At 40.2% G+C, this 23,712-nt stretch overlaps 1 pseudogene; it reads left to right on the top strand.

Annotated features, from left to right (window-relative positions):
• The first annotated feature begins 507 nt into the window (after positions 1-507).
• On the top strand, positions 508-23,712 carry LOC120075633 (uncharacterized; annotated as a pseudogene).

The raw sequence follows: 23,712 nt of genomic DNA, 5'->3' as shown, positions 1-23,712 counted from the left end.
AACCTAAATACACAATTCTTCTCTTTTCTTTGTTTTTGCATTTTTTTGGTTTCATTCTCTCTTTTTTTTTTCCCTACATTTTTTCATGTATTTCTCCTTCTATTTTTTCCTGCTTTCTTCTTCCGCTTTTTTAATGATTCTTCGACATTTTTTTTTCTACATTTCTTTGCATCGAACATGGAACATAAAATATAAAACATAGACGGTAGAACATAGAACATCGAGTATTATACATCAGAAATCAACACTTATTCTCAATTATAAGTACAAGGATGGTTCTTAAGGTCGATTCGATAAATTCAGAGTACTGAAAAACCACTTTTCATCCAATTTAAAAAAGATATGGGTCCTAAAAAGGACCATCCATACAAAAAACGTGAACAAGACCACGTGGGCACGTCCTCTCCAACTATCGTCTTCAATCCCTACGGTTGCTCCAGTCACTTTCTTTCCTCCTTCTACCGTTAACTATTCTCACCAATCTCTCTCAGTATCACTTCACTTCCAATGGCGAGCTCAGCTGTAATTGGTTGGAGGATTCTGTTCCTTCTATTGGCCTCAACAATGGTTGCAACTCTTGTTTACACAATCGCCACTCAGGGCTCTCCTTTCCGCACATAACATCTCTCACGGTACTCTCTCTTCTCCACTACGCATTTTTCACTTTTTTTCTTATCATTCTGAATCCTTCTTCGTTGTTCTGTTGAAGTAATTTAGTGGTCAATTGTTCAATTAGTTCTCGTAGTTTCAATATATCTTATATTTAGTCTCTTAGTCTACTTTTCAAAAAACAAGTTGGTCTATAGTCTTTTCCTTGATTGAATGAAAAGGGAGACTAATGTTGAATAGATACAAAACTCTATAAACGATGAAAAGTAAATGCAATACAATTTCAATAATCAAAGCATAATCATAAAAGATGCAACAGAAAATGCATAGTTATAAAGAGAACAAATGTTGAAATAAAAAGGGGAGAGGAAGGCTGGCCAATTAAAACCGATCTCCTGTGAAGAGTATCCAGAAAACGTTGAGTAAGAGAGCAAAAAAGAGAAGCGTTGAAACGAGCTGTGGCAAAGATATCTGAAAAGGTTATAAGTTTAAAAACGAATTCACATTGTCTTTTCAATTTCATATAAAGTTAGAGGGAGCATAGCAATATGAGCATAATCCAGTTCACTGGTAATGACATTTTCATAAAAGTGTTTATATATATATATAGATGAGGTTCAAATTTTCCTTCATCACTTGTGAAGTGAAGAAAGGGACCAAGTCGAAATATTCAAAAAGTATAAAGCTAAACTTGTGTCTCGAGCAATCCTTCTTCTTCTAACCTAGGAATTATATTGAAGGTTAATTTTATTTTCCACAATAAATCATGTAATAACAAGCTAGAAGGAGGATTTAATTCCTCCTGAAAGATCAAAAGCATCACTCTTCATAGGATAATTATGTAATCACAAGTCACAACAGACTACCGATGAGAGAGCATCATTTGGATAAACAATTTTAGGTGTTACAATAAAGTGCTCTATCAACATGCAACGAGCGTCATGCAACGAGCGTAAGGGAGATGAAAATGCTTAGGGATTATTGCAAATTTCTCAACACACATTGTTAGGTTGCATTTGAATATTGACAGGACACTCTTTGATTGGATAAGGAATATTAGCTATTAGAAGAAATGTTCTATCCATAATGTAGACAATGACTCTAAGGGAAAAATATCACTAAGATAGTAACCATCCGATTCGAGAGTGCTGTCTTTTCTCCCTTATCCTGAAGCTTCTTCAGACAATTCCCAAAATCTGCTCTCCTTCCCCCTGTGCTTATTTCTTTTCATAATTTATCAGACATGGATTTCTTATAAGGAAGCAAACTGGATTGCTTCAACAATTTGGATCATTTTTCTTGTATGTTTAGGCAGGTAATTACTTCGTATCCTTGTCAACCTCATGTTTATCTGATATCTTGCAATACCCTTTTCAACTTTATTCCAAGAAACTAATTGCCATTCAGAATTTCTTTCTATGTTCATTATGCATTTATCTATTTTATTATGCATACAGAAATCGAGAATCTGTATAAGGTGGAAATTTGAAAATAATACTAAGTATATATTGGTGATCCACGTTTTCTATGCTTGAATAACTTTGATGAATCCTCAAAGTTTTTGGGGGAATTTTGATTTCCAAACTCTAAGACTGAATTTGTTTTGATATACGGGCTAATTTATTTCAATAAGTAACGTTGTTTTTTTATTGGTAGTACTTACAGGCTGAATCTTTTGATTTTTACCACTTTTCTTGTTAGGTCTAATTAACTCTTCTTCCCCTATCATTTTGCACAGCATTACTACACGCGCCTACGTTCTTTGGCAGTTGTGGCAATTATCATCTCAGGAATCCTTCGAAGATATCATGTACATGTTCTGATCAAGAATCCAAACAAGTATGTATGCAGTAAAGCTAGTACACACTGTATTGTGATTCTTGGGGGATGGTTGGTTCCATGAGAAAGTGTAAGAACTCTGTCTAAATCATGACAATATCGATCCAAACGATTTCAAAAGATAACAACACAAACCAGCCAACCAGCCATTTTGAGGGCCTCTCCTCCTAAGAACTACTGTTCTATTTCAAAATACAATGCATGAAAATAAACATTTCAGAGAACGGACTAGCACAAACTAGCAAAACGTACAACAAACTACCTGTCACATCCCACCCCAGATTACCCTCTAAACCTGGGTAGAATGGTGATTGTAGCAGTTACCAACCCTTTTGCTGGCACTTACCGCCTAACTATCCTGTTAACCTTTACTAAAACCCTGAATACATACATATCATCAATATACCAACATATTAACTCGGAACTTAACACATTTACATTACAGGGTTTCGCAATATTGTTCATACATGAATATTACAACTTAATGAGCCCCATCTAGTATACTAGTCACTAGACAAACACATGTGTACTAACTAACATAGGTCTTTAATTACGCTTCCTTCAACCTGTTTGCTTGAGTGGCAGAGCAGCAACAGAATAGTCTTTTGGGAACTAACCGCTACCTGAAAGAAAACATTTGAAAACGTGAGCTAGAAGTCCAGTGAGTGACTTAATAAAAATATAAATCTCATGCTCAAAACCAGAAGCTTGAAACCATAATACTGAAACTAAAGTATACAAAGCAAACGTGTACATAAAACCTTTAAACCACCATTAAACATCATTATTCCTTAGTTGAGATTGAGCATACATCGCTCTAGCTCCCAACGTCTATTACCGGCCAAAAGACCCATATTTCAGCCTCCCTTTGCTGGTATATAGCCTAGGAGACCCATGTTTCGGCCTCTCATTCGGAACTACCTACGGCACATGGAGTTTTCTATGTACCGTCAACACCTTAGGTATATTTATTCAAATACTTTCCTTACCTTCAGTATCCGGCTCACTTAAGCTATCAAGTTCTCGAATATAGCATAGAAAACTCTTTAGGATACCTTCCCTACCTTCAGTATCCCTTTTCATTATGTTTAGAAACACCAACGCAAGTACTTTGACAATCTTAGGTACATCAAGCTTCATTCAACCTTAGCTTTAACCCTAACGCATGCTTTATACTTTGTAAAATAAGTTGACTTAAATCATGTTGATCTAGCTTGTGAAAACTATTAGAATGCGTTAGATATGGAAAACATACTTGGAAAATTCATACATTAGTAACATCATGCGTTGATAAACATTCATAAGCATTAGCAATTCCAAACTATCCTTCTAGCCTAGGAGAAGATATGACTGGCCTATCCTTAGTTGAGAGTGAACTATTAGATCTAACCCTCAATGTCAACCTTGGTCAGGGAGAACCCTTTTGCTCAATCTCTCGACGTCGTATTACCTACGTGTACGTGGTTAACTGAGTACTGTCATACCTTAGGTACTTGACTAGGATACCTTCTCATTGTCCTTCAGTATCCTTAGGATACCTTCTCATTGTCCTTCAGTATCCGTCATATAACTAGTCATAAACGTTTAGTTGAAAGGATACCTTCTCATTGTCCTTCAGTATCGTCATAAACATTTAGTTGAAAGGATACCTTCTCATTATCCTTCAGTATCCGTCATAAACATTTAGTTGAACACTAAGGCTTAGTGCTCAAATCATCATACTAGTTTATCCAGCATACTGGTTCATCATAAAAATGGAGTGAGTTAAACATACTGATAGTATTTGAACAAGATAACATATCTAAATCATGTCAATTCCATGAAACACATGTTTCACTTAACATGAGAAACAGTTTCACAAATATGTTACTTGGCAATCCATTTAAACACTTAGCATGGGAAATATCTTCAAGAAATCATAGTTTCTAAATCATTAAAACAGTAAGTCATCACATAGTCACTCATAGTTCGTTGGCCTCTTAACGGGTTATACGCCTCTCCTAGCTCTTCTTGGCCTGAAAGGACATAATTCCCGGTTAAACTACTCAGAATTCTTAGCAAAATACCTCAAATAGTTTATTTACTAAAGGAACTTTCATCAACAAAGATAGCTTTACTAGCGAGATCCTCCTCATGAGCGAGATCAGCGAGATCCTCATGAGCGAGATCAAGCTTTTCCGGGTAAACTGCTATCCTAGCGATACTAACCTTACCAGCGAGATTCAGCCCAATTTCTAGCGAGATTCCCTTCTAGAGCGAGATCCTCATCACAAAATTAGCCAGATTTCCTTCATTAACGAGATCCTCAGCACAAAATTAGCAAGATTTCCTTCATTAGCGAGATCCTCTTTCTCCATATGAGTTGATTGCTTGTTCTTCCCAAGCAGCTGTCTGCTTATGCACAACTTCTCTGTTATAATTTCAAAAATTCATAACTCAAAATCCAACCCTCTTTTGAAGAAAATTCCTTCTACAAACATGTTTAGAATTGAGTTAGCAACATTAATTTAAAATGTCAGCTCAAAATTTTTCGCCGTTTAATTTGGAGATTCAAAACTTCATCCTTGGCCCTAATTTAAGCAGTTGCCTACTTGTTCAACAATTTCCAGTTCAAACTTCAAAATTATATAACTCGATTTTCAGGCCCTATCTTAAAAATTTTCATTCTATAAGGTTATTTATAACTGAGTTAACAATATTTCCTCAAATTTTTAGCTCAAAACGCTTCGTAATTCGTCCTGGAGCTTCAATTCTTCACTGATGGCCTAGATTCACCCGAGAAATGAACCCTTCGAGTTTATTTTTCCCCTCCAGCCTTATTCCAACGAGTTTTCCTTCCACCAGCCAGCCACAGAAAATAGACACAAAGAGCTTTCGAATGCCACTGGAATTGCACAAATAGCCTAAGTAGTTTGTCCAAATCGATCCAATGAACTCAACCTTCTTGCTTATATTACCGCCCAAAATCCAGTATGAACCATCCTTATGCCACCTGGCCCACTATTGGTGATGAAGGGCTAGGATTTAGCAAATTTCCTTTTGCTAGCTTCACTCACAATATTACTTCAGCACCATACCTTATTAGATGGCATGGTCTCATTCATATGCTTATTATGCATTCCATCATCAAGTATGACCTTCCTTAGCCTAGCTGAGTTTTGTCCTACTTTTACACTTAGTTACCCAAGAGCCTATTTCTTCTTGCTTACATCAGACATGGCTTCATTTAACTCATTAGAAGACATCACATTACTTACTTTTGTTTGAAGTAATTAGGTTCGGATTTTACACTATCCATGGCCGACTAGTGGCTTGTCCATTGGCTAATCCCCTTACTACCCCTTCTAACATAGATACTCACAATGGAGGCCTAAGCTTCCATCATATTTGGATCTTTTAAACTATTCTTCCTGACCTGGCTATGCTACTGCACAGTTATAAAGTACATTTTTTTTCCTTTTATCACGGTGTTAAGAAATTAAATGAAATAATTAATAAAATAAAATTATATTTTGTATTCATTCAATTAATAGATATATTCAGCATCTCTTTTGATTATAGCTTATGTGGGGCTCTACTTGTTATTATCATAACTCTCTGCCTTGCCCATAGTACACTGTCCTGGTTTCTTTTTTACATCTATGTTCCATTTGGCTTGTAGTCCCCTGGTTTAATGTCTAGGACTTAGGCCAGACTTCTTAATCGAGCAATCAGTAAGCATTTAAATCAATCTTTTTGTCTCTCGCTTAGCTTTGTTGTCCTCACTCACAGTCCAAGAAAGGTAGCCCTTTCGCTGGCTGATGGGAGTATGCTCAACGGTCTCGACCTATCATGGGAAGTGTTAGTTTCTTATAAAAAAAAAAATGAATAATGAATTTTGGATTCTCTTCCGAAGTAGTTTAAGGCTTAGTTTGAGATTGTTGTAGGTTTTAAATGTTGTTTGCTTTTTGGGAATGTAGATAACTGAAATTTTAGATGCCTAAAATTATAGATATTAGGAATTATAGATGTCCGACATCTTTATATTTCTATGTTTGTTTTGTAGGAATATTTTTTTTGCAGATACGTGAAATATTTTGATAACTTTGTTTGTTTCGTAGGATTCCTATTCAGAAATGTCTTAAATTTACATAATGTTTCAAGAATGCCCTTACAAGTATTTATTAATTTATAATTAATTTGATATAATTTGAACTTATATAATATATTTGTTTTTATGAATTTGAATTTATTTTAAAATTAATACAATTTATATTGTTTTTATATATTACTTTTCTCAACAAAATAATATATCATAATTTAAGATATTTTATAAAATAAATATTCATTTAAATTTAAATTTAAATATATTGCTAAAAAATAATAAGAATTATGATATAATTAAAAATATAAGATATGTATGGTTGACAGTACTTATTTTAATTATATAATACAAATGAAGATTAGATTAGTGTTTGGTAAATTTTAATTTTAGATTAGAAAAATTAGTTATGGTCTTTGGTAAATTAATACTAAATTGGTGTAATTTAGTTATATGAACCTAAGTAGCGTATTTATTTCAATTATTTTCATATTGATAATTAATTTATAATTTATTATAATATTTTTATTTAAAATTTTATATTATTTGAATTTCAACTAATTTTATTTAATCTAAATTATTTGATAAAGGTACAAGAAAAATAATTGTTATAAAAAAATTGAATCAATTATAATTTGAAAGTAAACGTGACAAAATATATTAATAGAGAAGGATATTATTATAATATATTTATTCAAACAGCAAAAGACAACAAATTTTTAGGAAAGTTAAATCTAAAAGTTGGTATTTATGAGCTTTTACACGTTACTTAAGATTTAAAAGTGATTCTAACATATTAATAAATAATTGGTTTTACCAAACAAAAGTAGGTGCTTTAGATTCTCCCACAATCACTTTTTATGATTGCCAACATAATCTCAAACGGAGCCTAAAGATTCATAAAATAAGAATGTACGAACAATCTTTTTTTAATGGCCTTAGGATTCTCTTTAGAAATATATGAACCTAAAGTTCTATGGACATGTGAAATTAAGGTCATGAGATGAGAACTGTGGCTTGTAAGAAGCTATGTAATCTCAACAAGGAACGTGATGGAGAAGTTGTTGAGTTAGCTGAATTTAATTTTTCTGCGTGGAGCCCTTTATTTAAGCAATTCTAGTATTACGTAAGGTTGACATAATTTTCCGTGTAGTCGGGTCCCCGCCCCGATCGGGGATGGGGTCAAATTGGGGAATTTTTTCGGGACCTGTTTGGGGCCGGGGCGGGGACAGTATCCCGCTCCGACCACGACCTCGATTTTATATAGTTATATTTTTAATATTTTATAAATATATATTTATAATATATAAAATAACTTATTTATATGTATGTTTATAATGTATACCATGGACTTATGTTGTAAGCCCAATATTGAATATATAAATTCTAAATTTAAGCCCAAAGGTCAAGTCCAAACTTAAAAAATTAAAAGAAAAAAATGGGAAATCCCTGTAGGGATCTAATAGGGGATTTCCCGCGGGAATTAGTAGGGGAATCCGTACGGAGAAACGGGGAATAGGGCCCCGCGAGGACCCGTTTCCCCGACGGGGAATCCCCGCCCCTGTCCCCGTCTTCAAATGGCAGGGACAGGGGCAGGGATGGGGGAATTTCCCCACGAGGTCGAGGATGGGAGACTCTCCCTGACCCGCCCTGGCCCCGTTGCCAACCCTAGTATTATGCTCTGTTTGTAATAAATCCTAGGTTGGAGGCTTCTTGTAGAAAAAGTTCTGAGTTGTTTCTCCTAAGTTGAAAAGAGGGGTGAGAAAAGGTAGTAAAAGGAATGAATATTGAACTTTGGGTTGTAGTTTTTTATTTTTTACTAGAGAAAAAAATATTACATTTTTTTTTTTTGTATGAATGAAATATTTTGCTAACTCAGATTGGGCAAGACACCAATTACCATCCCAAAATTCAGTAGTTTGATCCCTCGTGCTGCGATAAAGAAAAAAAATAAATATTTTTCTCCTTTCCAAGAAAGAGAGACATAAACTACCAAGTCAGTGTCAATTTAATAACTTATAGTAATTCTTTACGGGAGTAATGGACAGCTTAACTCTGGCCAGATCAAAAAAACATTATTGAGGCTTCAGTAGAAGGATAAATGTGATTTTAGTATCTGTCCAATGACTTGTTTTATGCGATGGTATGGTTAATCTTCAGAGTATGAGAAACTTTGAAATAAAAGGTGTAAAAAGGTGTAAAAATTTTTGTGCCCCTCTTTTGTACATGCCGTGTATATATTGGGATACTGAGGTGCAAGAGGTGCAAAATAAATCAGACGTTTGAGAACAAGTCTTATTCTGTAGTGGAGATTGGCTCAGTGGAGTTGTTTTCATACTTGTTAAATAGTTTATCTAGCATGAATACCACTTCTATAATTGAAAAACTAGACTCATGATACAATAACAACAATATTTCCTTGGTACACAATCCCTCCTGAATTTAATTTGGCTTTGAATAAACTATTACATTTTTTTTCTTGTTGATGACAGAATATCCTTGTTGGCTGATATTATGCTGTATTCGTTTTCATTTAGAGGTTAGCAAGCTTATAACCCATTTGCAGCTGGATGGTGGCAATACTGATTGATTTCTATATAAATGCCACAGTTTTGTCGGTAAGTCATAAATTCCTTATCATTTTACATTTGTTGCTTTTGGATAGCTTATGGTTAAACTGAAACACCATCTTCTTGTTAGAAGGCGCAGACTCAATGATGTTTCATTTTGGAACTTTTGAAATTAAGCCTAACATTCAGAAGAAATTTACATCTTTACTTAATATTGGCAATTTGGCATAGCTTCTTGTTCTTGATAGTTGTTGTTTTGCATGAGTTCTTTAGTCATTATTTGTCTTTCCATACAAAACCAGATCTGGATGTTCTATAAGGAAGAATCGTGGCTTACTGCAATTTTTTGGATAGTTCTATTGCTAAGTTTTGGGAGGTAATCCGTCATTTTTGTTGCTAAAGTCGCATATCTTTATTTCGTTTGAACCCGTCATCGCCAAGGGAACAATGATAATACTTTTTTTTCCTACTGATGATCATTTATAAGTTCATTTTCCAGCCTACTTCTCATAAAGCAAGTTCAAATGAAAATTCTCTTATGTTTGCATATGTACTTGCACCTTCAAATTCTCTTTCTTTTTTCCCCTGATAAGAAACGAAATATATATGGGAAAAAAAAGGAAAAAAAAGAAGAAGAAGATACAGCCTAGGGGCTGGGGAAGAGGGTGTCCCCTCCCACAAAAAAAAAAAAAAAAAAAAAAAAAAAAAAAAAAAAAAAAAAAAAAAAAAAAAAACTAGAAAAACGATTTCCATTTGATAAGTGTTAAAAATAAAAGAGTAGGGAAGAGAATAACAATACAGTTACGTGGAAATCCTAGTACAGGGAGAAAAACAACGATAGACACTGATTTTTATTATTGATTCTAATACACAAAGTACAAGAGAATAGGTCAAATAAATAGACTAGTGGGAAGCCCTAGGGTACACACAATTACTAAAATGGCCCTAGGGTTACAAGCTGCTTTTTTGACACTCCCCCTCAAGTTGGGGCGTAAATATCAATAAGACCCAACTTGCTGACACAGTAATCAAAGTTTTGTCTCAGTAATCCTTTTGTGAGCACATATGCAATTTGCTGATTTGAGGGAACATAAGGAATGCATATACTTTCGTTGTCAAGTCTTTCCTTGATGAAGTGTCGATCGATCTCAACGTGTTTTGTTCTATCACGTTGAACAGGATTATTTGCAATACTTATTGTTGCCTTATTGTCACAAAACAGTTTCATTGGGAGCTCATTATCTTGATGAAGATCTGACAAATCTTTCATCAACTAGATTTCTTCACATATCCCTAAACTCATGGCCCGATATTCAGCTTCTTCATTACTTCTGGCCACAACTCCCTATTTCTTGCTCCTCCAGGTCACAAGATTACCCCAAACAAATGTGCAATACCTTGATGTTGATTTTCTATCAACAACAGACCCTGCCCAATCAGAATCAGGGTAGGCTTCAATACAACATGTATCAGACTTCTTGAACATTAACCCCTTACCTGGTGTACCTTTTAGATATCGAAGGATGCGTGCAACTGCTATCATGTGTTCTTCACAAGGAGCCTGCATAAACTAACTGACGACAGTCACTGTATATGAAATATCAGGTCTCGTATGAGATAAGTATATCAATTTCCCAACTAACCGCTGATACCTTTCTTTATTGACCGGATTACTAGTATTGTTGAGCTTTGAATTATATTCAACTGGGGTGTCAACAGGTTTACACCCAGTCATTCCTGTTTCCATTAGAAGATCAATCGTGTATTTCCGTTGAGACACTATTCCGTCCCTAGACTGGACTACTTCCATTTTGAGGAAGTATCTTAACTTCCCAAGGTCTTTAATTTCAAACTCTTTGGCCATCTTTGCCTTGAGTTTCACAATTTCAACATCATCATCACCGGAGAGCACAATATCGTCAACGTACATAATGAGAACTGCTATTGTCAACCCCGTACTCTATTTTCCTACAAAAGTAAGTAACAAGCGTGTTAAGTAAAATTGAGAAAGAAGATAAAGAAAGTAGGAAGATGGAGGAAGAAAATCCTAAGTATTAGAAATACTTAGATGTGTGAGTTTAGATAATATAACAAGTGGAAATTTGGCTAAGTATGGAAGCACAGTGTAGATATGCGTTGATGGAGAAGAGTGAACACATGAGGTTGCGTGAGTAGCAATCAAGGCTTGTAGAGGCTAAGTGTTGAAGGCAAGGATAAGTTATGCGTTGGTACCAAGGGTGAACGCATGAGTGAAAGTTATGATGCGTTGGTAAGCAGCCGAAGGCATGTGGTGCAAGGGCATGCGATGAGGCGAGGGTATGCATTGACGCGGTGCGAGGCATGCGTCGAGGGATGACATGCGGCAAGGGATGCAAGCAGCGTTGGACGCGGCAGTGCTATGCGATGATATGTCGTGATGGACGCGGCAGTGCTACACTATGCGTTGGTGCTATGTGTCACAATCGCTCTTTCGGAAGCTTCTCTTAGCGATTGTGCGGCACTTGTTCCCGCTCACGAACAAGCCAGCCAACTCGAATACGGACTGCCGATGGCACACCGAGTGCCTCTTGCAACCTCCAATCCCGTTTTAGGGAAAATGGTTTTAGAAAACGGGTTTAGAGAAAAGGTTTTCGTAAGAAGATTTGAGAGTGTGTATAAAGAAAGAAAGATTGTAGTAGACTAGAAAGCAATAAGCAACAACAACGGCTTTATAGAGTACTACTCCGGGTATGGGGAAATGATGGTTAGTCTTATCCCCATATAGTGCATTCTGAACAAAAAGCCAACTGGCACCCTTGCATATGCAAAAGGGCGAGCGGTCACTTACAATGAAAATGTAAAGAAAGCAAGCTAACTAAACTAATACAATACAGGATATGAAAGTAAGCTAGAAGGGGGTTGGATTGGGCATGCGGCCATAGGCAACAGGCCCTGGACAAGCATGACCGTTACATTCTCCCCCCTTAATTGGTTGACGTCCCCGTCAACCGACCTTGTTCAAAATCTGCGATGGCTGGAGCTGCACTCTTCAAGTCTTCGGCCCGCTCCCAACTAATCTCTTCGTCGGGGAGATCCTTCCATTTCACTAAGAACTCTGTCAGTTCTCGTTTGGGTCTTCCAATACGGCGCGTACGTTTATCCAGGATTTGTGCAACTTCTTTCTCAGCAGAACTCTTCATTGTGACCGGTGGGTGCCTTAGCATGTTTCGCTGTTCATCCTCGGGATCGGGATGATAGGGCTTCAGGATACTCACATGGATGACAGGATGAATCTTCATCCATGAGGGTAACTGAACCCTATATGAGGTTCTCCCGACCTTCTCAATTACCTCCACTGGACCTTCATATTTCCTTACTAGCCGTTGGTCTCTCTGGCCTCGGAAACGAAACTGTTCCGGTCGTAGCTTGATCAGGACCTTGTCCCCAGCTTGAAACTCAAGGACCCTCCGCTTCTTATCAGCCCACTTCTTCATCCTCTTCGATGCTCTTTCTAGGTAGGCGCGAGCAATCTCAGAGGTTTTGCTCCACTCTTTAGTGAAGTTATGTGCCTGAGGACTTTTGCCTGCATAAGGGTGGTCCACCAAGTGTGGCATGAGTGGCTGTCTGCCGCACACCACTTCGAAGGGCGTTTTTCCAGTCGCAGAACTCTGTTGGCTATTGAAGCTGAACTGAGCCACATCTAACAACTGGACCCAGTTCTTCTGTCTAGCGTCGATAAAGTGACGCAGATATTCCTCGAGCATACTGTTGAAGCGTTCCGTCTGACCGTCAGTTTGGGGATGATAGCTAGAAGAGATATTCAGTGATGATCCCAATATTCTGAACAATTCTGTCCAGAATGTCCCAGTGAATCTTCCGTCCCGGTCGCTAACAATGCTCATGGGGACACCCCATAATTTCACAATGTGTTTGAAGAACAGCTGAGCAGTCATCACGGCTGTGCACATTTTCGGCGTTGGAACGAACGTGGCATATTTCGAGAACCGGTCGATGATAACAAGGATCGATTCAAACTCTCCCACCTTGGGCAAATGGGTGATGAAGTCGAGAGACACACTCTCCCACGGTCTAGAGGGCACAGGTAGGGGTTCCAGCAGACCCGCTAATTTCGCCCTTTCAACCTTATCTTGTTGGCAGACAAGGCAAGTCTTGGTAAATTGCATGACATCGTCTCGAAGACTTGGCCAATAGTAGCCTTGCTTCAGAAGGGCATAAGTCCTCTGCCAACCATTATGTCCTGCCCACGGTGTGTCGTGACACTCCTTCATCAGCGACCTTCGTAACTCTCCGGATCTGGGGATGTAGAGGCGATTGCCTTTGGTGTATAGTAGATCATCTTCCACCCAGAACTGGCGTGTCTTCCCTTCTCTGGCCAACTGTAAGATGGCCTGTGCCGCTGTGTCATTTGTCAAGTGAGTTTTGACAGTTTCTCGTACTGTTGCACTCAACGTACTTGCTTGTAGGCGGGCGAACATGCACAGGGCCGCATGTTCGCTCTTTCGGCTAAGAGCATCAGCCGCTTGGTTGCTTTTCCCCGATCTATGTTCGAACTGGAAGTCGAACTCCGCTAGACATTCCTGCCACCGTGCCTGTTTCGACGACAACTTTGGTTGGTTGAAGAAGTGACAAATGGAGTTGTTGTCGGTCTTGACCACGAACTTGGCCCCCAAGAGATACTGTCTCCAGGCCCTCAAGCAGTGAACTACTGCTAACATCTCTTTTTCGGAGGCGGCATACCTCCGTTCGGCATCATTTAATTTTCTACTCTCATACGCGATGGGGTGTCCGTCTTGGAGGAGAACACCGCCCAACGCGAAGTCAGAAGCATCAGTCTCTACTTCAAATGGCTTGGTCACGTCGGCAATTCCGAGGACCGGCCCCTCAATCATCACTTTCTTCAGGCCCTCAAAGGCGGCCTGACATTCGGGAGTCCAGCTCCATTGGCTATCCTTCTTCAACAGTTCGATTAATGGCCCTGTTCTTCTCGAGAATCCTTCTACGAACCGCCTATAGTAGTTGGCTAGTCCGAGGAAGGATCGTAATTCGGTCACGGATGATGGTACCCTCCAGTCTCTAATTGCAGCCACCTTGCGCTCTTCCATACCAATCCGACCACACTCAATCACGTGGCCGAGGAAATTTATGCGCTCTTGGGCAAAGGAGCACTTCTCTCTCTTTACATACAACTGATTTCTCCTCAACTTTTCAAAGACTAGTTGGAGGTGATGTCGATGGTCCTCCAGCGAGGCACTATAGACCACAATGTCATCAAGATACACTACGACGAATTTGTCGAGGTATTCGTGAAACACTTGGTTCATTAGGGTACAGAACGTTGCTGGAGCATTAGTGAGGCCAAAGGGCATCACGAGGAATTCGAAGGCTCCGTATCTCGTGACACAGGTCGTCTTAGGTTCGTCTCCTTCAGCAATTCGAACCTGATAATATCCAGACCGTAGGTCCAGCTTCGAGAAATACTTAGCACCGTGAAGCTGATCAAATAAGTCAGTGATGATAGGAAGGGGATATTTGTTGCGGACTGTGAGCTTATTCAAGGCCCGATAGTCGATGCACAACCGTAGGCTACCATCCTTCTTCTTCTGGAACAGTACTGGGGCTCCATAAGGAGCCTTCGCCGGTCTAATAAATCCTGCCTCTAACAACTCGTCTAACTGTTTCCGAAGCTCAGCTAATTCTGGCGGGGCCATCCGATATGCATTCTTGGCAGGCGGCTTTGCCCCTGGCAACAACTCAATCTCATGGTCAATCCCTCTTCGTGGGGGTAAGGACTTGGGCAAGCTTTTCGGCATGACGTCCCGATACTTTTCCAAGACAAATAGAACGTCTTGGGGGATCTCCTCTTCAGTGGACTCAACTGACTCTATCGGGATGGCCATGAACGTGGGTTCGTCGTGGGCCAGGCCCCTCTTCAATTGGAGGGCTGAGATCATTCTCACCCCATTTGGCTGCTTGATACTGGCTTGGACTACGGTTGGTGAAGATCCGGTAATGACCAAGCATTTGGCGAGGGGCATTGGTATGACTTTATGTTCAAGCAGAAATTCCATCCCCAGTACCACGTCGAAATCATCCATCTTGACAATTACGAAGTCAACGAAGCCCTTCCAGTCTCCTAACTTCACCGAAGTTCTCTTCGCTATCCCCGTAATTGGTAGGGCTGCGGAATTCACAGCTTTCATCTTCCCTGCATCTCTTTCCCAATTCAAGTTCAGGCGGCGAGCTTCCGTTTCAGCCATGAAGTTATGGGTAGCTCCAGAGTCAACCATAGTGGTTTTGGCCGATCTTTGGTTGACCCAAGCGTCTACATACATGAGACCTTTCTCTAGTGGCTCCGTCGCCTTTCCCATATTCTTCTGGAGTGCAGATAGGAATTTCAATGCCCCCATCCTGGGATTCTCAATTTCAGCCGCTGGCTCGGTTACCGTCTCCTCCAGTTCAGCCTGGTCTTCGGAGGTAGAGGCTAATGTGGCTTGAAAAGCATTGAACGCAGTTCGATTTGGACATTCGCCCGCCCTGTGTGGCCCTCTACATATGAAACAAGACAGGGGCCGATTGTAATTGTTATGCTGTTGTGGCGGCCCCCGCCAGTTGTTTCCTGATCTCGATTGGGACGATTTACGGTCCCCCCCTGTGTTCTTGTCTCCTCCCCCAGGTCTGGGAGGACTGGAACGGCTATTTTTGTTTCCCCCATTGGAGGAAGTTGATTGCTTCCTCACATCTTGTGAGTCAGTGCTAAGGTCGTATAGTCGTTCAGCTGCCGCGTAGGCAGAGGGGAGATCCTGTACTCTCTGTTCGTATAGTTTTGATTTCGCCCACGGTTTCAGCCCTTCCACAAAGCAAAAGACCTTGTCCTTTTCAGACATATCTCGTATGTCCAACATGAGTCCTGCAAACTGTTTTACATAGTCCCTGATGTTACCTGTTTGCTTTAGCTCTCGGAGTTTTCGTCGAGCCAAGATTTCGACGTTTTCAGGGAAGAACTGCGAACGAAGTTCTTGTTTCAATCTATCCCAAGTATCAATAGTGCAGCGTCCTTCCTGTATGTCTGTAAACCGTGATCTCCACCACAGTTTCGCATCTTCAACTAGATGCATCGTTGCTATTGTGACTTTCGACTCTTCAGTCACTGTGTTCGTCGCCTTGAAGTATTGCTCAAGGTCGAAGATAAAATTTTCCAGGGCTTTCGCTTCTCGCACCCCACAGAAGGGTTTCGGTTCTGGGATTTTTATTCGGCTCACTGCCATTGCTCCCCCAGGTGGGGCTTGGTTCCCTACCGCTCGGATGGTGAGATTCACCCTAGCACTCACATCCGCTATCTCGGCTCTGACGACATCCAGGGCCGATCGAAAGTCTTCAGATAAATCGGTTACCATCTGAAGTATTGCTTTTTGGGAGCTGTCCAGCTCTTCGACACGCTCCTCTATGTGGGCAACAGAGCCCGAGGAGCTATCGCCTCGTTCAAAGCTGTCGGACCGTACTGTTTTGGCCTCGAGGGTCTCTACCCTCATCATCAATTCTTTGACGGGTAATCCGTCTAGGCAGCCTACCATCGCATCAATTCCATCGGCTTTCTCGGCAACTTCTTGTAGCTGAGTCTCAAGGAAACGAACATTATCTGGGACCTCTCTCAGGTAGAGCATTTGTTCTTCCATCTCTACCAATCTGTCCACATGGGACTTGTTCAGGTTCTTCGTCGCCGACATGATCACTGATCTTCCCTCTATAAGCCAACCTGGCTCTGATACCAACTGTCACAATCGCTCTTTCGGAAGCTTCTCTTAGCGATTGTGCGGCACTTGTTCCCGCTCACGAACAAGCCAGCCAACTCGAATACGGACTGCCGATGGCACACCGAGTGCCTCTTGCAACCTCCAATCCCGTTTTAGGGAAAATGGTTTTAGAAAACGGGTTTAGAGAAAAGGTTTTCGTAAGAAGATTTGAGAGTGTGTATAAAGAAAGAAAGATTGTAGTAGACTAGAAAGCAATAAGCAACAACAACGGCTTTATAGAGTACTACTCCGGGTATGAGGAAATGATGGTTAGTCTTATCCCCATATAGTGCATTCTGAACAAAAAGCCAACTGGCACCCTTGCATATGCAAAAGGGCGAGTGGTCACTTACAATGAAAATGTAAAGAAAGCAAGCTAACTAAACTAATACAATACAGGATATGAAAGTAAGCTAGAAGGGGGTTGGATTGGGCATGCGGCCATAGGCAACAGGCCCTGGACAAGCATGACCGTTACACTATGCAGCCTATGCATTGGTGTTGTGCAGCCTATGCGTTGGTGCTATGCAGCCTATGCATTGGCGTCATGCGGTCTATGCATTGGTGTTATACTACGAAGCAAGGAAGGCTTAACGCATGGTTAATATGATAAGAGTTATGCGTGGGCCAGGACATGCATTGGCTTAGAAGTGTGTGACCAAATGAGGGACGCAAAAGCCTTTAGATGAGCTATGCGTTAGCTAGATTGAGCAATGCATTGAGAATGAGGTATGCGACCATGTGGTTGTAAGCGTTAGCCTGGGAGCTGACCCTTGCGTTAATAGCCAAGAAGGAAAGATTATCTTGGAGATTGATCAGCTCAGCCAGCTGTCATACTCAGGTTTGACATTATCCTCTAAGCATGAGGTGGCAGCCTGATGTTAAAAGGAAAGCATGCAGCTGTTAGTTTAAAAGAAGAAGCCTAACTTCAAGCAGAAGGTTAGAGAAATTCACTCAGGCAAATGAAGTAATTTCAGAGCCATTCAAACCCTAAATATGTCTAGTTGTTGAGGTTGATATGCTGGAGGGAGATTCTAGCAGAATCGAGTTGGAATATGAAGAATTCGGCTGGAGGTCGAATTCTCGGGTAAGTTGGGCCAATCTTGATAATTTAAGGATTCCGGCACAACCACGAGGAATTCTGAGCTGAAATTTAAGTTAAGCTTGCTAAGATAATTTAGAGAATGTTTGTAGAAGGAAATTCCTTGAGAAAAGGCCTGGAAAATTAGTTATTAAAATTGTAAGTTAAATCTGGAATCTTGAGCAAGTAGGCAGCTGCTTGGGTTGAACGAACAAGCAGCTTTAAGAGCTTGACGATGATGATGAGCGCATGCGTTGGAGGTTGAATTGGCGCAAGGATGCGCTGAGAAACATTAGACCATGCAACGCATATTGAAGCCATAAGCACAAGGTTGCGTTGGACGATGGGCGCAACCGAATGAACGCATGGGGCATGCGTCAATGAGCCACAAGATGGGCGCATAAGCCGAGTGATGGGTGCAACCGGGTGAATGCATGGGACATGTGTTGATGTGCCACCAGATGGGCACATAAGCCGAGTGATGGGCGCAATCGGACGAACGCATAGGGCATGCGTCGATGAGCCACAAGATGGGCCTATAAGCCGGGTGATGGGTGCAATCAGACAAACGCATGGGTCATGCGTCGATGTGCCACCAGACGGACGCATAAGCCAAGCGATGGGCGCAAAGATTGCTATGCGAAGAGCCATGCGATGGATAGTAGGTGTGAGCTGAAGGCTTGAACGCCTAACGCAATATATGGACGTAAAGCATGGACGCATGGTAATGAAGTGCTGCCTAATCAAGTTAAGGCCTAAGAATTTGGCTAAGTGTTCAACACACAGTAAACATATACATGAAGGGAATTACCAAAAACTGTGAGTGACTCTAAATGCTTTAAATGTTTTAAGTAAATTGTTTAAGCTTATGAATGTTTAGCAATACATATTTACTGAAAGCTATATATGACAATTATTCTCAAATAGTTATGTAGCAACGCAAATTCACATTAATGCTATATTTATGTTATGCTTTACAATGACTATGATGATGCGTTAGTAAGGAATGTGTTTGGGCAACTAAGTTATTAAGAGACAAGAATATGCAAATAAGTATAAATAGCTCAGTATTGAAGTACATGGAGAAAGTATTGAAGCTTGGACTAAAAGTGAATAGCTCAGTACTGAAGTATATGGAGAAGGTACTGAAGCTTTGTCCTAGAATTTGAATAACTCGATACTGAAGGACATGGAGAAGGTATCCGAGCAGCTCGATACTGAAGTACATTGAGAATGTATCTGAGTAGTAGTACCTAAGGTATGACGGTACTTAAACTAGAATTATACAAATAAATGAAAAGTTGTTATTGGTAATGTCGAGATCACTCCACTTTAGCTATGAATTGATGTTGAGGGATTGAGTAAAGGCCCCTTCCCAACTAAGGAGGCAGATTATGATTATAGGAAGTAAACAGAAAGGGTTCCTTCCTAGTTAAGTAGTAATGTAGTAAATGATGATAAAGAGTGAGCAAGAGGGCCACTCTAGACTGATAGGCTAAGACATAGTCCAGCAAAGCATAAAAATGCTATATGATGTTGATGTTAACATGAATAATAGTTGCCAAGTTTATGTTTCAGGAAAAGCTTTCAGTTTTGATATGAAATTTATGTATAAATGTTATGATTAAATGTTAGTCACTCACTAGGCATCCAGCTCATGTTTTCAAATGTTTTCCTTTCAGGTAGCGGTCAGTTCCCAAAAGAGTTCATTGTTGCTACTCTGCCACTTAAAGAGTCAGGTTGAAGGAAGCCTAATTGAAAACCTATATTTAGTTAGTACACATGTGTTTGTCTAAGGACTAGTATTCTAGTCGAGGCTCACTAAATTGTAAGATTTATGTATGAACAATGCTGTAAAACCCTGTAATGTAATTGTGTTAAGTTCTGAGTTAATTGCACAGCTTATTGATGATATATACATTTTAAGGGGTGAGAATATTTAACAGGTTAAATAGGCAGTATCAACAAGAGGGTTGGTAACTACTGCAGTCACCACTCCATCCAGGTTAAGAGGGTAATCTGGGGTGGGTTGTGACAGCTACCTTCCCTGAAGTTGACTTCTTTGTAAAAAGTGTATGATCTGAGTGCCCTTGGATATACCCTTGTCCTTTGACAAAGGTGGCAAATCTGTCAAACCAGGCTCTCGGAGACTATTTCAACCCATATAGCGACTTTCTCAGCCTATAAACTCGTTGTTTGAACTGATCTTCAAATCTGGGAGGAGGATTCATGTATACTTCCTCCTCAAGTTCTCCATTGAGAAAGGCATTCTTTACATCCAATTGATGCAGAGGCCAATCTTTGTTAACTGTAACTGATAGCAATACTCGGATAGTATTGAGTTTAGCTACAAGAGAGAATGTCTCGGAGTAATCTACCCCAAAGGTTTAAGTAAACCCTTTGGCAACTAACCTAGCTTGTACCGATCAACAGTCCCATCTGACTTGTACTTTATAGTGAAAACCCATTTGCACCCAACTGTCTTGTGCCCTTTAGGTAGGATCACCTGGTCCCACGTTCTATTTTTCTCCAGAGGTCTCATCTCCTCCATAACAGCAACCTTCCAAACTTCAGTTCCCATTGCTTCTTGTATGTTACTCGGTATCACCCCTGCATCTAAACTAGTGGTAAAGGCCCTAAATTCAGATGACAGGTTACTGTATGTCATGTAACTATGCATAGGGTACCTTGTACATGACCGAATACCTTTCCTCCTCAGGGCTATTGGAAGATCAAGAGAAGCATCATATTCCTTCAAACTGTCAGAATTTCCATTGTGATCACTAGTCTCCTCTTCCTGTTTTTCATCTTCAGAAATCACACATTTTTCACCATTTCTTTAGTATCACTCACATTTTCTAGAGCTGTGTCTGAATCGTTATTCACTGTCGCCTTTCCATTTGCTATAGTGGTGTTGTCAGCACCTTTCCCTCCTTTTTCCTCTCTGCACTCGTTAGTACAAGTATCAATCTCATTAATTTTAGGAATACACGTACCTAATGTCGGGTTTAGCTCATGGACGGGAGCCGGAGATGCAACAGGTGACGCTGCTTCCTTCCTGAGATTCTTCCTATAGTATGTTATCCATGGGACTTAATTGGTAGGAAGGATAGGACCAACATGTTCGGGAATAGGGGCAAACTCCAAGGGAACTGTATATGTGGACTAGTTAGTCTCTTCACTAGAGGTCTCCCCCTGAAGATGGCTAATAGGGAAGAAGGACTGATCCTCAAGGAAGGTGATATCCATGGAAACAAAATATTTGCGAGAAGATGAGTGGTAATATTTATACCCACGATGGAGTGGATACCCAACAAAGACGCATTTTTTAGCACAGGGGGTAAATTTCGTGCGGTTTAGACCATAGGAGTGAACACACGCAACACAGCCAAAAACTCGAAGTGGTACATCGGAGACTAAACGAGTCGTAGGGTAGGACTCTTTTAAACAGTCTAAGGGGTTTTGAAAATTGAGGACTCGGGAAGGCATTCGGTTGATTAAGTGAGCAGCAGTAAGGATGGCATCACCCCATAGGTAAGACGGGAGTGATGTGGATAGCATTAAGGACCTAACAACTTCTACCAAATGATGATTTTTCCTCTCTGCTACCCCATTTTGTTAGGGAGTGTAGGCACACGAACTCTGGTGGATAATCCCTTTGGATCGAAGAAACTCCTAGAAGGAAACGTTAAAAAATTCCCGCCCATTGTCACTTTTCAAAATACCAATCCTGGCATTAAACTGGGTTTCCACGGTAGCATAAAATTGCTAGAATACAAATAACACCTCGGACTTATCAATGAGAAGAAAGACCCAAGTAAGCCGAGTGTGGTCGTCTATAAAAGTGACAAACCAATGTTTCTCTGTAAAGGTTGTGGTTGGTGAGGGACCTCAAACATCACTGTAGACTAAGGTGAAGGGTTTGGATAGTTTATAAGGCTAGGAGTGGAAGGAGACACGACTCTGTTTGGCACGAATACATACTTCACACTTTAAAGAAGACACATTAATATTGCAAAATAAATGCGGAAATAAGTGTTTCATGTACTGAAAGTTCGGATGCCCTAAGCGGTAATGCCATATAGAAAATCATTCTCAAAGGTAGAAAAATTTAAAGAGACAAGGCTAGTCCTATAATCATTCCTAGAGGAAACATCATCAGTTAGGAAGTAGAGTCCCCCATCGTGCTGGACAGTGTCAATCATCGTCCTCGAGCTTAGATCTTGAAATAAAACAGAGTCAGGTGAAAAAACCGTCTGACAATTCAGATCTCTTGTAATCTTACTGATGGATAACAAATTATATGAAATTTTAGGAACATGTAAAACATCCAGCAAAACCAAACCTCAAACGGAGATAAATCCCCTTTTCCTGCAACAGGTGTGAACGACCCATCTGCAATCCTAATTTGTTCATTACCAGCACTTGGATAATATGAGACAAACTGATCAGAGGTACCAGTAAGATGATCCGTTGCCCCTGAGTCAACAATCCAAGGTTTTTTTACCGTTCACACTAACAAGACCAAAAGACTGTATATTTCCTGACTGGGCGATAGTACTGATTCCAGCTGTACTCAGGCTGGTTGTACTATCAACTGAGGAAAAACCATGTAGGATATTTGTAGTGGGTAAAATAGGGAAAGAATTTATCGGGTTTTCATCTGGGTATTGTGTCAAGTCACCATGATTGGGCGCGACTGGAAAAGAAGCTCCTATGGACAGCTGGACAAAGGCAGAAGCAGCCGTGAAAGCTGGACTCAATCCGCCGGTTGGGTAACTCACAGACGAAGGCTGCTCTGCTACTCGGCTCGACGCACGGAATCAGCTCGATAACTTACTAACAGAAGCAGCTCGACACACGAAATCTGCTGGGTAGAAGCTTGAACTATCGGCACGAGTAGCGTGATCGGCGCGGACGAAGGGCTCGACAGCAACCCACCGACACGGCTTGGCCCGATCGAGCGTCTCTGATCGACGAAGGTTGTTTCGGTATGGAACGACGTGGACGGCGCGATCGAGCATTTCTGATCGTCGAAGGCAGCTTCAATCTGGAACAAACCGATCGATCCTCCCTCGCACAACGGCTGGAACATCTCGACAGGGTTAAATCTTTCCTCTACCGGCGGCAGCTGGATGTGGGTGGCGGTTGAGATCAGGTATGGTAGGGCGGCTTAGAGATACTCCTTCACAACCACCTGAATGGCTGTTTGATAACCATTTGGTTTTTTATTATAAGCTCATTTCTGCTCAATTTCTTACAATAATTTTCATCTTTCTTAAATAAAGTAGTTGAATTCTTAGTCACATTCCAAAAATAAAAACAAGTATTTAAAAACTACTTATTTACTTCCAAAACTTTGGTCTGTTTTTAAAAACATTGATAGAAAGTAGATAACAAAGTAAGAAATTTAGAGGTGGAAGGAAGAGATGTTTGTAGGTTTAATTTTCAAAAACTAAGAACCAAAACCAATTGGTTGCCAAACGCGGTTTAAATATTACATTTTCTTCAACTGTTCTATCATTCTATTAGCTTCAAAACTGAAAATGACTTTCCTGTTTTTTCCTACCTGCACATGCATTATGGCTTTGCAAATATATCTGACTCTGCATTATCCTCTAAATATTTCAGCACGTCTACATGTCCCTTCATTATTAAGGAACTATTCAAGCTCAAGTCCGAGATCCTGCACACCTTATTTTATTGAAAGGTTCCCACTGGCAAGTTCACTCTTCTGGTTAG

Source organism: Benincasa hispida, chromosome 4 (genome assembly GCF_027475165.1).
Source record: "Benincasa hispida cultivar pf3 chromosome 4, pf3_genome.v1.1, whole genome shotgun sequence".
Classification (NCBI taxonomy): Eukaryota; Viridiplantae; Streptophyta; class Magnoliopsida; order Cucurbitales; family Cucurbitaceae; genus Benincasa; species Benincasa hispida.
The sequence above is the reverse complement of the archived record's forward strand: the minus strand, read 5'-3'. Positions and strand labels throughout refer to the sequence as shown.